Here is a 16,457-nt window from a genome sequence, read left to right on the forward strand (position 1 = left end):
ATAGCAACAGATGAATGGCACAACAATTGACCTTGGGATCTCGTCACGGTATCTCTGTGCAATCATATTGCCATTGATTAATTGCAATTGTGTTCATTGTCCATAGCTTATGCCTGCCCATACCGCTCAAGGTACTAAACGATATCATAACCGCCATCGATAAAAGACAGTACTGTGCAGCCGTTTTCAACGACCTTGCCAAGGCTTTCGACTCTGTCAATCACCATATTTTTATCGGCAGACTCAGTAGCCTCGGTTTTTCGGATGACTGCCTTGCCTGGTTCACCAATTACTTTGCAGACAGAGTTCAGTGTGTCAAATCAGAGGGCATGCTGTCCGGTCCTCTGGCAGTCTCTATGGAGGTGCCACAGGGTTCAATCCTCGGGCCGACTCTTTTCTCTGTATATATCAACGATGTTGCTCTTGCTGCTGGCGATTCCCTGATCCACCTCTACTCAGACGACACCATTCTATATACTTCCGGCCCGTCCTTGGACACTGTTCTATCTAACCTCCAAACGAGCTTCAATGCCATACAACACTCCTTCCGTGGCCTCCAACTGCTCTTAAACGCTATTAAAACCAACCGTTCGCTGCCTGCACCCGCACGCCTGACCAGCATCACCACCCTGGATGGTTCCGACCTTGAATATGTGGACATCTATAAGTACCTAGGTGTCTGGCTAGACTGCAAACTCTCCTTCCAGACTCATATCAAACATCTCCAATCGAAAATCAAATCAAGAGTCGGCTTTCTATTCCGCAACAAAGCCTCCTTCACTCACGCCGCCAAACTTACCCTAGTAAAACTGACTATCCTACCGATCCTCGACTTCGGCGATGTCATCTACAAAATTGCTTCCAATACTCTACTCGGCAAACTGGATGCAGTTCATCACAGTGCTATCCGTTTTGTTACTAAAGCTCCTTATACCACCCACCACTGCGACCTGTATGCTCTAGTCGGCTGGCCCTCGCTACATATTCGTCGCCAGACCCACTGGCTCCAGGTCATCTACAAGTCCATGCTAGGTAAAGCTCCGCCCTATCTCAGTTCACTGGTCACGGTGGCAACACCCACCCGTAGCACGCGCTCCAGCAGGTGTATCTCACTGATCATCCCTAAAGCCAACACCTAATTTGGCCGCCTTTCGTTCCAGTTCTCTGCTGCCTGTGACTGGAACGAATTGCAAAAATCGCTGAAGTTGGAGACTTTTATCTCCCTCACCAACTTCAAACATCTGCTATCTGAGCTGCTATCTGAGCAGCTAACCGAGCGCTGCAGCTGTACATAGTCTATCGGTAAACAGCCCACCCATTTTTACCTACCACATCCCCATACTGTTTTTATTTATTTACTTTTCTGCTCTTTTGCACACATATCTCTACCTGTACATGACCATCTGATCATTTATCACTCCAGTGTTGTTAATCTGCAAAATTGTAATTATTCGCCTACCTCCTCATGCCTTTTGCACACAATGTATATAGACTCCCCTTTTTTTCTACTGTGTTACTGACTTGTTAATTGTTTACTCCATGTGTAACTCTGTGTTGTCTGTTCACACTGCTATGCTTTATCTTGGCCAGGTCGCAGTTGCAAATGAGAACTTGTTCTCAACTAGCCTACCTGGTTAAATAAAGGTGAAATATATTTATTTTTATTCTGTTCACCTGTTGACATCTTCAAAATGCTCACCCACGGGACACCATACACGCTGTCTGCCATCTGCCCGGTACAGTTGAAACCGTAATTCATCCGTGAAGAGCACACTTCTACATCGTGCCAGTGGCCGTTAAAGGTGAGCATTTGTTTACTGAAGTCGGTTACGACTCCAGAATGAAGTCAGGTCAAGGGTGATGATGATGACGAGCAAGCAGATGAGCTTCCCTGAGACGGTTTCTGACAGTTTGTGTAGAAATTCTTTGGTTGTGCAAACCCACAGTTTTATCAGCTGTCTGAATGGCTCGTCTCAGACCATCCTGCAGGTGAAGAAGCCGGATGTTGAGGTCCTGGGTTCGCATGGTTACACATGATCTGCGCTTGTGAGGCCGGTTGGACCTACTGCCAAATTCTCCAAAACTTATTTGGAGGCGGCTTATGGTATATAAATGAACATTACATTAGCTGACAACAGCTCTAGTGGACATCTGTGGCATTGTGTTGTGTGACAAAACTGCACATTTTAGAGTGGCCTTTTATTGTCCCCAGCACAAGGTGCACCTGTGTAATGCTCATGCTGTTTAATCAGCTTCTTGATATGCCACAATGGTCAGGTGAATGGATTATCTTGGCAAAGGAGAAATGCTCATGAACAGGTATGTAAACAAATTTCAAACATTTTAGAGATATAAACTTTTATGTGCGTATGGAACAATTCTGGGATTATTCATTTTAGCTAATGAAATATATGACCAACACTTTTCATGTTGTGTTTATATTTTTGTTCAGTATAGTTACTTTAAAAAATAAGCACCATTCAGGAGGATACAGACAGCTGAAGAGGTATGCTTGGATATACAGAAAAAAATATATATATTTTTACATAGAATTAAGCATAATGAAAAAAGCTATTTCAGGTGTTTGAAAACTGCAAAATTCTCCAAATTACAGACAGTGAGCCTAACTCCCCTCCGGACCACCCCCAGCCATCCTTGTGTACTTTGTGCCCTCTGAGATTTTTGCGGTGCATGATGCCCCTGAATCAGCCTGTCATTAGCGGTGCATGGGTAAAATCGCCGGGGAAGGCAAGCCAGGAAAAAAATAAAATTTTACAAGCTATGCGTTGTGATAATTGTGTTGTTCTCTCTATAACCTGTTAGTTCATATGCCTTGACACCATGATACATAGGCCAAGGCCAAGAAGTTTCAGAATAAATTCAACCACAACTGTTTCATCACAAAACCAGAGAGCAACATCTGTCCGGTGAAGTCCACAAAACATATTGCATGTCACAAACAGTTACATGACCTAAAGCATGGTCAAGCAAGTTAATGTTTCCGACATTTTCGGACTACTAAACAACTATTAATTTAAAACCAGAGTTACAAGTCGCAAAGAAAACAGGTGCTGAATCCACTATTTCAGCACCATGTATTCCCAGTCAGGTGAAATACATAAATTAGGGCCTAATGCATTTATTTAATTGACTGATGTCCTTATATAAACTGTAACTCTGTAAAATCTTAGAAACTGTTGTATGTTGCATTTATATTTTGTTCAGTGTAAATATTATTCTCTGCATCTCTGCTAAAGACAGGGTAAAAGATTGAAAGGAATATGTCTTTAAGTACATTTAGTTATTTATATTCTAAACCTTTCCATCAGGCATGCCAGCTAAGATAGACAAGAAAGCTACTCTAACTTAATTGATATGGCTTCTTGGTAGTTAGGTTCCCAATCTCCCAACCTCAACTATCTGGGCTAGCTAAAGCCAACATCATAAAATTGCTAGGTGGCTTGTAGTATTATAGAGAAACAACAACTACATTACGTGTTTGTTTTTTTTACATGACAAATCTGAGGGGGCAAGTGCACCTTTGCCCCCTATGGGCATGAAGCCAAGTGAACTAGTTACTGTTAACAGTGTTACTACGGAGTTGTAAATTCAGAATAGTTTGTGGGGGAAAAGGACACACGAGTAGACGATACCAATACGGAGGGGGAGAGTAAAATTTTGTAGTTTCTATTGAACTAGAAGTAAAACAATGTGTAATGAATGGCAAAAAAACACAACATACCGAATATATTAAATATTCTCAATATAAGCATGGTTAAGCTGAATTGGAACCAATAATTGTTCCCCCCCGCGCGTGAGAAATGGTTTCGCTGAACGAGGATTTCGTTACAACCTTCTAGCTAGAGAATACGGAGTTTCATGCAGTTGCTCAGTCCCACTGTGGCGGCAGCAGTGCGCATGAGGACCCACATACTTTGCAGGTCCTTTGTTGCGGAAATCGAAGATGACTTAACCTCGACAGACTCTCAGCTGGCCAGGTAGTAAGGCATTAATCCCGGTATCATCTTTACTTATGACATTGTATGTTCATCCTCTTTTGAGTGTCTTTGTTGGCCAAAATTGTTTATTGATTGCTGAAGTTTGCTTGAGATGTTTTCCGTTGCTAACTAACATGCAATAAGTTCAAAGAAGCATACAATATTGTTCTTAGGCTAACCTATGGCTAGAGAAAGTCAAATATTGTCTAGAAACTTGGAAGTGTTGCCTGCTTGTTATCCATGCTTTCATAATAGCAAGTGTTTGGGGAAGTATGATTATCGTGTTCGATTTATATTAAAATGGGCAACTGCACAATGTCATTGAGGAACAAGGCAAATACCGTGTTGCGATTCTGTGCAAATTAACTTGCTTGCTTTCTAGCTGCCTGATGCGCATGACTCCACAGTAGTAGAACAACGCGTAGTCGTATAGGAAAATAGAGAGGAGTTGATTGATAGATCATTTGCTTTGTGCGCAGTGGTTGGGCCACTGGGACAAAAGCCTTACTGTATTCAAGGCTCCAGCTCTGTAACGCGGTTCGGTTGTCTGTACTTGACTCAACTCAACCCCCTCGCCCTTTCCAACCCGTACTCACTCTTGTGGAGTACTACTTTTTTCTCTCCCCCTCCTCTCACCTAGCCTAGGCACCCTCACTAGGCTACCTCTCACCATGCTTGCATACCCTCAGATATACAGAGGGGGAATTGTAGAGCTGGATATGCTATTATTATGGTTGTGCAGGCACATTGAGGTTTGGGCAATTCCACAGTAACAGAGTGATGCTGAGACTCACTTTTTCACTTTAAAATGTATGCGAAGTAAACACCATTGATTGCTCAGTTTAACAAACCATACACCTATACTGAGTGTACAAAACACAAAACATTATGAATATTCCCGAGTGGTGCAGCGGTCTGGGGCACTGCATCTCAATACAGGCCCTAGTTCGAATCAAGGCTGTATCACATCCGGCCGTGATTGGGAGTCGGATGGGGCAGCGCACAATTGGCCCAGCGTCGTCCGAGTTTGGCCAGGGGTAGGTCTTCATTGTAAATAAGAATTTGTTCTTTAACTGATTTGCCTAGTTAAATAAAGGTTCAATTTTATTTTTTTTAAGAATACTTGCTCTTTCCATGACATAGACTGACCAGGTCCAAGTGAACGCTATTATCCCTTATTGATGTAAATTGTTAAATCCACTTCAATCAGTGTAGATGAAGGGGAGGAGACAAGTTAAAGAATGATTTTTAAGCCTTGAGACAATTGAGACATGGATTATGTGTGCTCCATTCAGAGGGTGAATGGGCAAGACAAAATATTTAAGTGCCTTTGAACAGGGTACGGTAGTAGGTGCCAGGTATACCGGTTTGTGTCAAGAACTGCAACACTGCTGTTTTTTTCATACTCAACAGTTTCCTGTTTGTATCAAGAATGGTCCACCCCCCCAAAAGATATCCATCCAACTTGACACAACTGCTGTGAGGTTTGGAGTCAACATGGGCCAGCATCCCTGTGGAATGCTTTCGACACCTTGTAGAGTTCATTCTCCGAGGAATTTAGGCTTTTCTGAGCGCAAAAGACGTGTGTGTGTGTGTGTGTGAGGGGTGTAACTCAATATTAGGAAGGTGTTCTTAATGTTATGTACACTCAGTGTATATGCAGAAGTCCACTTTTAAAAATTGCCACTGAACATTTTACAAAAACACATTTACTTGAAGAACAGTGCAGATGCAAAGTTTGGTAACAGAATGACAGTAATATCTTCCTCATTTTTCTATGTGACCACGTTTTCCAAAAACTGAAATATCTGAAATATCAGCTATGATATGACACCTTGAGTTTGAAACCAAACTATTTTGGTTATTTAACTACAGTAAGTGAAGTGGATCAACAGAATGACCGTAACAGAATAACATCATGGGTCCTTGATCTGTAATGTACAGAAATGCATAATTATCAATGTCATTATCTTCATGGTGATGTATCCTGAATAAGTACACAAAGCTAGAAAAATGTAATATCCTCCTATACATGTTTGGGTATTATGCTACACACTGGCTATAATTCTAATGAGCCCCTCCCCCCAAACAAGACCAAATGTGGTTGGCCCAGACAGGACCAAATCTGTACCAATAAAAAACATCTCTGTTTTACAAGTTTGGACATCACAGCCAATCCAGCAAATGTGGAGGAGGAGTTAAGATGGAGTGTCTTGTTAACGTCCAAAAGTGGAAGTCGTATAACAGGCTCTCTTTCCATTTCCCCTTGTTTGTGACCCCGCAGAGGGTGGTACAGTAGAGCACAGTAGAGTACAGTAAAGAAAATAAAGTAGAGTATAGAGTATTGAAACTGAATGAGCACACCATTCAGACCAACTTTGTCCAAGTTGCATTTAAAGTGAGAAGAGATAAAGTAGAGTACAGTCCATTAGAGTATATTACATCACTCGTGTGTGTGGGTGCTCTACTGAACTCTACTGTAATTCATTATACTGTACTGTGCTCTACTGCAACTTTGGTTTGTGACTAAAATTACTTCCCATTGTGGCCAATTAAATTGCAGTCATTCTGTTACAGATTTTATGGTCACTCTGTTACCAATTTGTGATGCGTTGTAATCACTTAATAATTCATAAACAACATTATTGTCAGTAAAAACACGAACTAAATGGTAGGTCTACCTTTATTTATTACTTCTGTGAACCTTCATAATCCTCCACTCTTCATGAGTGAGATAAAATATGTGGGTTTTTGGTAACACTGACAAGACACTAGGCAGTATTTCTTAAACTTACAGAAGGCATATAGTTTTTGCTAAACTATGTTGCTTTTAGTTGGCAGGGGTCTTCACTTCATCATTATTGTGTTTTGATGTATCTCTAATACCTTTTAAGACTTTTAGACTTCTAGTAGATTTTTAAGACCCCTTTTCCATCTGTGTGACCAGAAATCAAAGCCTTTGCTTATTCCTCATTTTTAGGATGGAAAATCGTTGAAAAATGTATTCATGCCTTCATTTCCCAGAAATGTAGACTTTTAGCTTCCATTTCACACCTAATTTCCACTTTCATGTCATGCTTTGTGCCTGTAACCCTGGTCTGTTTTCAGGAACTGTAAGTCGAGGGTAATGTGGCTTTATTATAACATTTTATTGACACTCTCCTCCGCACGGCGATCTGAGAAGAGATTGATAGTTGTTTGTGGTGTTCCATGAGTTATCACACACACACACACACACACACACACTGGGCAAGACACCACACTCAACAGTATATTTCAGTCTTCTCGTTTGTGGTTTAGCAGAGGATGGGTGCAGCGGGTATATCTTGATATGAGTCACTTTGTTCTTTGTTTTTGTTGCTGAATGGAATGCAACCCCTAGACTTTTCAGAAAACTCTTCAAATGCAACTTGAACAAAGTTGGTCTGAATGGTGTGCTCATTCAATTTCATGAGTTCAGACAATCAAACTTCTCCTCTACTTTCTAAACAAAACAATCAAAGTGTTGCTGTATTGTTAGATTGCATTGTTTTTGGAGTCTTATTTTGTATCATGGTTGGAGTGTGTAATGTAATTGGGGGGGGGCTACAGAATGTTTGGGTACACTGAATTAAAGTACAACTGACAATGGTACACTTTGACTATGGGTTTGTCAGGGTCGTTTCCTTTGGGACTAGGGAAGTTATTGTTAAGAGTATTTGTTTTTTCCCCTCTGGTTATGTTGAGGGAGAGATGGTTGATATTTGCAGACATCAGGCACTACATTCCAGGCAGGACTGGTTTTGTATCAGGATGGCCTGAAATTCCATAGAATGCTTACAGTGTAACTGTGTATCTGTTCTCACCTCACCTGCTCTCTCTAGGTTTACTAAGGTGGTTATTGGCAAAAAAAAATACTGGTTTTAGTGAATGCCCCATGTTCATAGTTGACCTTTCCCCTTCTTACGTGCAGCCAGGAGGGAATTTACTTGTTCACTTGAAAACTAATCTCAGTTCAACTGGCAAACTAGGTGCAAAGTCAGGCTTAGATTGACTCAGATGCCCAGCTCTAGTATCTAAATGCAAAGGGGATGTTGATATGGGTAGGCCACCAGCCCTGTGTGTGTCTGAGACAGTCTAGGGGCTGTTTGTTCAGGACAACAGTTTATTATGTGTTGGTTCATACTTCTTAGCTATGGTGGTACACACAGTTATGATAACTAAGCTTTGACTTGCTTGTGATAGCCAAAGAAAGCTGTGATACTCAGCATTGTTTAGTTTCACAATGATTGAAGATCATATCTTCTTTGCTGGACATTTATAATGTTTCTGCTTTTCTAATAACACATTTCTGTGTTCTATTCATGTGCTTTTCTAGTAACCGTTTTCTATGCTCATGCAAGTGACTGACTGATCGAATCCTCACTATCAGTAGCTGCAATTTGGCAGTACGCCCAGACTTTTGTTTTGAGAACGAAAGATATCTCAGTTTGAAAGTCTCAGCTTAGAGAGAAGAAGCCTCGTGAGGTGTTGGTCTGTCACGTGTTATGAGCCAGTATTGGTCGGTAACATGAATTAAACAAAATGGTAATGATGAATTCATTATGCTAAATCATGCAAATATAACTTCTCTGTATAGCCGTACATAAGACAACTGCTGTACCTGTGTAAGAATTTCCACAACACTTCCTCAAACCTTTCCAGACAACTATGCTGTGTCTAATTTAGTTTTATGCACTTTCAGGGTAAAGTACAACTTGGTTTGTTTACAATCTTGCAGAGTAGGCCTCATTTAAGGAATCTCTGTCTATGTTTCTGTCATGAAGCATGCACATGTGTAGATGAGTCAACCTGTGCCCTGTACATGCCCCTTTGCCCTTTTGGGTGGTGGTATATACAGTGGGGCAAAAAAGTATTTAGTCAGCCACCAATTGTGCAGGTTCTCCCACTTAAAAAGATGAGAGAGGCCTGTAATTTTCATCATAGGTACACTTCAACTATGACAGACAATGAGGGGGAAAAAATCTATTTATTTGCAAATTATGGTGGAAAATAAGTATTTGGTCAATAACAAAAGTTTATCTCAATACTTTGTTATATACCCTTTGTTGGCAATGACAGAGGTCAAACGTTTTCTGTAAGTCTTCACAGGGTTTTCACACACTGTTGCTGGTATTTTGGCCCATTCCTCCATGCAGATCTCCTCTAGAGCAGTGGTGTTTTGGGGCTGTTGCTGGACAACACAGACTTTCAACTCCCTCCAAAGATTTTCTATGGGGTTGAGATCTGGAGACTGGCTAGGCCACTCCAGGACCTTGAAATGCTTCTTACGAAGCCACTTCTTCATTGCCCGGGCGTGTTTGGGATCATCATTGTCATGCTGAAAGACCCAGCCACGTTTCATCTTCAATGCCCTTGCTGATGGAAGGAGGTTTTCACTCAAAATCTCACGATACATGGCCCCATTCATTCTTTCCTTTACACGGATCAGTCGTCCTGGTCCCTTTGCAGAAAAACAGCCCCAAAGCATGATGTTTCCACCCCCATGCTTCACAGTAGGTATGGTGTTCTTTGGATGCAACTCAGCATTCTTTGTCCTCCAAACACGACGAGTTGAGTTTTTACCAAAAAGTTCTACTTTGGTTTCATCTGACCATATGACATTCTCCCAATCTTCTTCTGGATCATCCAAATGCTCTCTAGCAAACTTCAGATGGGCCTGGACATGTACTGGCTTAAGCAGGGGGACACGTCTGGGACTGCAGGACTTGAGTCCCTGGCGGCGTAGTGTGTTACTGATGGTAGGCTTTGTTACTTTGGTCCCAGCTCTCTGCAGGTCATTCACTAGGTCCCCCTGTGTGGTTCTGGGATTTTTGCTCACCGTTCTTGTGATCATTATGACCCCACGGGGTGAGATCTTGCGTGGAGCCCCAGATCGAGGGAGATTATCAGTGGACTTGTATGTCTTCCATTTCCTAATAATTGCTCCCACAGTTGATTTCTTCAAACCAAGCTGCTTACCTATTGCAGATGCAGTCTTCCCAGCCTGGTGCAGGTCTACAATTTTGTTTCTGGTGTCCTTTGACAGCTCTTTGGTCTTGGCCATAGTGGAGTTTGGAGTGTGACTGACTGAGGTTGTGGACAGGTGTCTTTTATACTTATAACAAGTTCCAACAAGTGCCATTAATACAGGTAACGAGTGGAGGACAGAGGAGCCTCTTAAAGAAGAAGTTACAGGTCTGTGAGAGCCAGAAATCTTGCTTGTTTGTAGGTGACCAAATACTTATTTTCCACCATAATTTGCAAATAAATAAATTAAAAATCCTACAATGTGATTTTCTGGATTTTTTATTCTCTCATTTTGTCTGTCATAGTTGAAGTGTACTTATGATGAAAATTACAGGCCTCTCATCTTTTTAAGTGGGAGAACTTGCACAATTGGTGGCTGATTAAATACTTTTTTGCCCCACTGTATATACAATGTATATATAATAACATTTTGTTGTTACTGTTCTGAACCTGCCTGCAAGTCGTCGTGACATTTCCAAGACGTCGTCAAATTCGCCACCCCATCCGTTGATTGCGCCTGTTGGTCTGTCATGTACAGAGCTCAAACCTTTTTCCCAGTCTGCCCTGTAGGCTACTGAGATTGCGCACGCCCGGTATCCAAACATGCAAGGCTTGAGATGTGGTCACTGGATAACTGTGTGTAGCTAGCTACCTAATTTAAATATCAACAGTACTCTCACAGCAGCACAACACTTGATAACATATTATTTACATCATTAATATTCAGTCTGGTTGGCTGACAAGCGTGGCAGAAAGACGGAGAGGAGAGGCTGCATCAACAACCCTAGCACCGACCCAACTCCATCCGGCAACAGCAACCCAACTCAGTCGACAACAGCAACACAGGTAGTCTAGACTCTAGCTAATCATTATAACCTAAAATATCCACACAAGCCACTAGGCAGCCAGCCAGCCATATAGAATAATATGAATATTTCTAGTGGTTAGAGTGTTGGGCCAGTAACCAAAAGATTGCTGGATCGAATCCCCAAACTGACAAGGTAAAAATCTACCGTTCTGCCCCTGAACAAGGCAGTTAACCCCCTGATCCCCAGTAGACCGTCATTGTATATAAGAATTTGTTCTTAACTTGCCAAGCTAAATAAAGGTTAAACAAATAAAAATAGATATTAAGTTATTATTTAAGAACATTGAAGATAAATCACAATCATAAAAAAAATCTATCATCAATGATCAGTTGATAGCCCACCCTCTTTTCCTAATGTCAATCATGTCTTTAGGTGGCACCGTAACTAGCTTGCTTACAATTTGTCATTAGTCAGTATGAATTTTGAGATATGTATTTACATTTTTTTGCTTGAGCACCTGCCCCCTGAAAGGTCTTGTGCATGGCCCTGCAAAGTAGATTTGCATGACAAGCATGACCTCCCAAACTATCCACTGCCGTGTTAAAAATGGGTCTCCTTGATTCAATTACTTATTTTTAGCACAGTAAAACCTGAAAGGCCTATGCTGGAATCTGCATGTGAAACACAGTCAAGTTGAACAGGGTTGTCTCAGATAGCTAGACAGGCGGTAGGCAGACAAGAGGGACTTGTATTGGACATGGGATAGCTGTAGTAATTTATGGAGGTAATTAAACCAAGTAGTTTTTTTAAAGGGGATCACTGTGTGTGTTTAAGACGCACACATTTGCAAGACCTTTGTGTGTGAGGCCCTCCATTCTCTGAGTGGGCAGCTGCGTGCCTGTGAGCAAGGCACTGTTCCATTCTCTCCCTCTCTCTGTAACCCTCTCACTCTCTCATTTTATCTCTCTCCACCTCTTTCTTTCTGTGGTTCCTTGGCCTAAGGCATTATGCAAAGCCTCCAGGAAAAAAAGGATTGTTAGCCATGCCTGTCTGTGCCTCTGTTTTGCACACATTTCATTTTAACGACGACCTTTTAACTCTATCTGTGTGACCTTCAGTCATAACTGCTCTGCTTCGCCCACCACGTCAAAGTCTGTGAGCTGAGTTCAAACAAATAGTAATGTTCACCGGTTCCCCTCGCGTTTCTGTGTGTATATAAACACACGTCCTCTCACTGTCATTTGCGTTTATTTTCAGCAAACTTAACAATTGTAAATATTTGTATGAAGATAACAAGATTCAACAACTGAAACATAAACTGAACAAGTTCCACAGACATGTGACTAACAGAAATGGAATAATGTCTCCCTGAACAAAGGGGGGGTCAAAATAAAAAGTAACAGTCAGTAGCTGGTGTGGCCACCAGCTGCATTAAGTACTGCAGTGCATCTCCTCCTCATGGACTGCAGTACAAGATTTGCCAGTTCTTGCTGTGAGATGTTACCCCTCTCTTCCACCAAGGCACCTGCAAGTTCCCGGACATTTCTAGGGGGAATGGCCCTAGCCATCACCCTCCGATCCAACAGGTCCCAGAACGAGCAGTATGGCTGGTGGCATTGTCATGCTGGAGGGTCATGTCAAGATGAGCCTGCAGGTACCACATGAGGGAGGAGGATGCCTTCTCTGTAAGGCACAGCTTTGAGATTTCCTGCAATGACAACAAGCTCAGTCCGATGATGCTGTGACACACCGCCCCAGACCATGACGGACCCTCTACCTCCAAATCGATCCCGCTCCAGTGTACAGGCCTCAGTGTCACGCTCATTCCTTCGATGATAAATGTGAATCCGACCATCACCCCTTGTGAGACAAAACCCGCTACTCGTCAGTGAAGAGCACTTTTTGCCAGTCCTGTCTGGTCCAGCGACGGTGGGTTTCTGCCCATAGGCGACATTGTTGCCTGTGAGGACCTGCCTTACAACAGGCCTACAAGCTCTCAGTCCAGCCTCTCTCAGCCTATTGCGGACAGACAGAGCACTGATGGAGGGATTGTGCGTTCTGGGTGTAGCTCGGGCAGTTGTTGTTACCATCCTGTACCTGTGATGCTTGGATGTACCGATCCTGTGCAGGTGTTACACGTGGTGTGCCACTGCGAGGACGATCAGCGCTACAGTGAGACAGGGTGGACAGCGGTCTTGGGCGTCTCATCGTAAGGACATTGCAATGTATTGCCCTGGCCACATCTGCGATCCTCATGCCTCCTTGCAGCATGCCTAAGGCAGTAGAAAGGCCTCTTTAGTGTCCTAAGTTTTCATAACTGTGACCTTAATTGCCTACCGTCTGTAAGCTGTTAGTGTCTTAACGACCGTTCCACAGGTGATCTGTGAAGTTATTTGGATTTTTAAGAACGTCCTGAAAAAGGGACGTTTCTTTTTTTGCTGAGTTTATGTAATTTACATGCTGCATTTATAAATGTTGCATCTCGAATACCCACAGAGTCTGAGACCGGCTGGTGAGAAAAAAGGAGCCATTCTGGCATACACCAGAGCAACCACCCCCCCCCAACCCCCTGTCCCCTGTCAATGATAAGATGTGGTTTCAGTTGAACAGCATTTTCAGAAGGGAAGCATTTTTTTAAAGCCCTGAGGCACATCGCCACATCTTTCTGTTTGTGTCTCATCACTAGTTTTAAATGTCTTCTTTGTATTTTCATCATTACCACTGATTGGTCAAAGAAAGGAGACTACTGAAGACTGTTGGGACTGTTGGGTTCATTAAGTCAGGGTTCAATGTAGTTATATTTCCTTGTGGACCGAACCTGAGAGAGATGAATGATGGTGTTTCTGTCTAGACTTTCAATGAATGCACGTCCCAAAAAAGTGTGTACGTTGACATCCCATACATTGACTTTGGCTGAAAGAGAACTACTGTCTGCATGGTGTAAAGTTTCCAGTGTTGTTCTTGCACTGCATTCTCCAGGGACGGACTGGGACAAGAATTCCGCACTGGCATTTTGTACACACCGGCCCACATCACTGTGCATGCCACCAACTTGATAACCCCCCCCCCCCGACCCCCCTCCGAAATATATTTTTTTAGGGTTGGTCACTATCCAGATTTTCATATCGGGATTTATGGTATTACTGGCTTAGTATACAAAGGGATGCCAAAGAATGCAAAAATCCCATTTGGGCGTCTATTACCAGAATGCTAAAAAAAATTGCACAAGTAATACTGAATTTCCTCGGAGGCTGCTAGCTAAATATGCTAATGGATGCTAACCAAAATAAACTTAATTGCAAAGACAGGAAATCGAACTCATAAAGTTATACAGTACCAGTCAAAAGTTTAGACACGCCTACTCATTCCAGGGTTTTTCTTAATTTTTTACTATTTTCTACATTGTAAAATAATAGTGACGACATCAACACTATGAAATAACACACATGGAATTATGTAGTAACCAAAAAAGTGTTAAACACATCAAAATATATAGTAGATTTTAGATTCTTCAAAGTAGCCACCCTTTCCCTTGATGACAGCTTTGCACACTCTTGGCATTCTCTCAACCAGCTTCACCTGGAATGCTTTTCCAACAGTCTTGAAGGAAAAGCACTTGTTGGTTGCTTTTCCTTCACTCTGCGGTTCAACTCATCCCATACCATCTCAATTGGGTTGAGGTCAGGTAATTGCCTTGGTAACCATGCTGGTTAAGTGTGCCTTGAATTCTAAATAAATCACAGACAGTGTCACCAGCAAGCACCATCACACCTCCTCCTCCATGCTTCACGGTGGGAACCACACATGCAGAGATCACCCGTTCACCTACTCTGCGTCTCACAAAGATGGAAGTTCCAAAGGTGGAACCAAAAATTTCAAATCAGACCAAAGGACAGATTTCCACCAGTCTCTTTTTATTATTGGTGTCCTTTTAGTACTGGATTCTTTGCCGAAATTCAACCATGAAGGCCTGATTCACTCAGCCTCCTCTGAACAGTTGATGTTGAGATGTGTCTGTTACTTGAACTCTGTAGCATTTATTTGGGCTGCAATTTCTGAGGCTGCTAACTCTAATGAACTTATCCTCTGAAGAAGAGGTAACCCTGAGTCTTCTTTTCCTGTGGCGGTCCTCATGAGAACCAGTTTCATCATAGCGCTTTATGGTTTTTGCGACTGCACTTGAAGAAACTTTCAAAGTTCTTTAAATGTTCTGGATTGACTGAACTTCATGTGTTAAAGTAGTGATGAACTGTCATTTTTCTCTACTTATTTGAGCTGTTCTTGCCATAATATGGACTTTTACCAAATAGGGCTATCTTCTGTATACCACACGAATCTAGTTACAACACAACTGATTTACTCAAACGCATTAAGAAGGAAAAAAATTCCACAAATTAACTTTTAACATGGCACACCTGTTAATTGAAATGCATTCTAGGTGACTACCTCATGAAGCTGGCTGAGTTATGCCAAGAGTGAGCAAAGCTGTCATCAAGGCAAAGGTTGGCTACTTTGAACAATCTCAAATAATACATATATTTTGATTTGTTTAACACTTTTTTGGTTACTGCATGGTTCTTTATTATTATTCTACAATGTAGAAAATAGTACAAATAAAGAATAACCCTTGCATGAGTAGGTGTGTCCAAACTTTTGACTGTATGAGCTACCAAATGTAATATGGGCAAATGTAATTTTTGGTGAGTTTGGACATTTACAAGTGAATGTGAACGAGAGACATTGTGCAAATGAACAAAGTTTTGATGCAAGCTTGCCTGAAGGAAGAATAGTACTGGCTCTGGAGCAGCATGTGTCAACACTTTGTCTTTGTGGAGTCTGGAGTCGCTAGGGCAACGACCCTTCCTGCTCTGCTCAGAGAAGATGGGGGAGGAGCAGAACGGAGAGGAGAAAAAAACACAAGGAATTTTGTGTTTCAGTTATACTTCTCCACTCGGATGAGAATTCACGAACTGGCATTCTATCAGCAGACAGCTCTCTGATACCTACACAAAGTTGAGACCTTCCTCTCTCCGACAGGGACAAGGGGACAAACGTCCAAATCTGTGTTTTTTTCCCGCAATTGCATTTTGAAATGTAATCCGATGAGAATGCATTTTTCTCTCAAGAGCATGAGGGGAGAGGAGAGTGGTCCGCTCATCACAGCAGCATGCCCCAGCAAAACAGGCACATGGGCAGGGCAGACACTTTCATTACAGGAATCATGAGAATAATGCACCTTACTGTTTGGAAAAATCCATGATCTTTTCTTTGGGGACTCCCAAGTGGCGCAGCGATCTAAGGCACCGCATCTCAATGCTAGTGGCGTCACTACAGACCCTGGTTCGATTCCAGGCTGTATCACAACTGGTTGTGATTGGGAGTCCGATAGGGTGGCGCACAATTGGCCCGGCGTCGTTCGAGTTTGGCTGGGGTAGGCCACCATTGGAAATAAGAATTTGTCTTCACTGACTTGCCTAGTTAAATAAAGGTAAAGAAATATATATTGGCTGTCGAACTGATAACAAGTCGGAGCAGGACTCTGCTGATGCTGTGTTTTCAATGTGAGTTTGCGTGACCTCAGCCTATCAGAAAACCAGGCCGG

The 16,457-nt window shown here is 42.3% G+C and overlaps 1 protein-coding gene across 1 annotated transcript in view; it reads left to right on the forward strand.

Annotated features, from left to right (window-relative positions):
* Positions 1 to 3,611: 3,611 nt before the first annotated feature.
* Positions 3,612 to 16,457, forward strand: part of LOC139381623 (protein FAM53B-like) — a 38,570-nt gene continuing 25,724 nt past the window's right edge. The window contains exon 1 of the mRNA XM_071125287.1: positions 3,612 to 3,998. The gene's annotated coding sequence lies outside the window, so the exon portion shown is untranslated. The remainder of the gene's footprint in view (positions 3,999 to 16,457) is intronic.

Source organism: Oncorhynchus clarkii, chromosome 23 (genome assembly GCF_045791955.1).
Source record: "Oncorhynchus clarkii lewisi isolate Uvic-CL-2024 chromosome 23, UVic_Ocla_1.0, whole genome shotgun sequence".
NCBI classification, from domain to species: domain Eukaryota; kingdom Metazoa; phylum Chordata; class Actinopteri; order Salmoniformes; family Salmonidae; genus Oncorhynchus; species Oncorhynchus clarkii.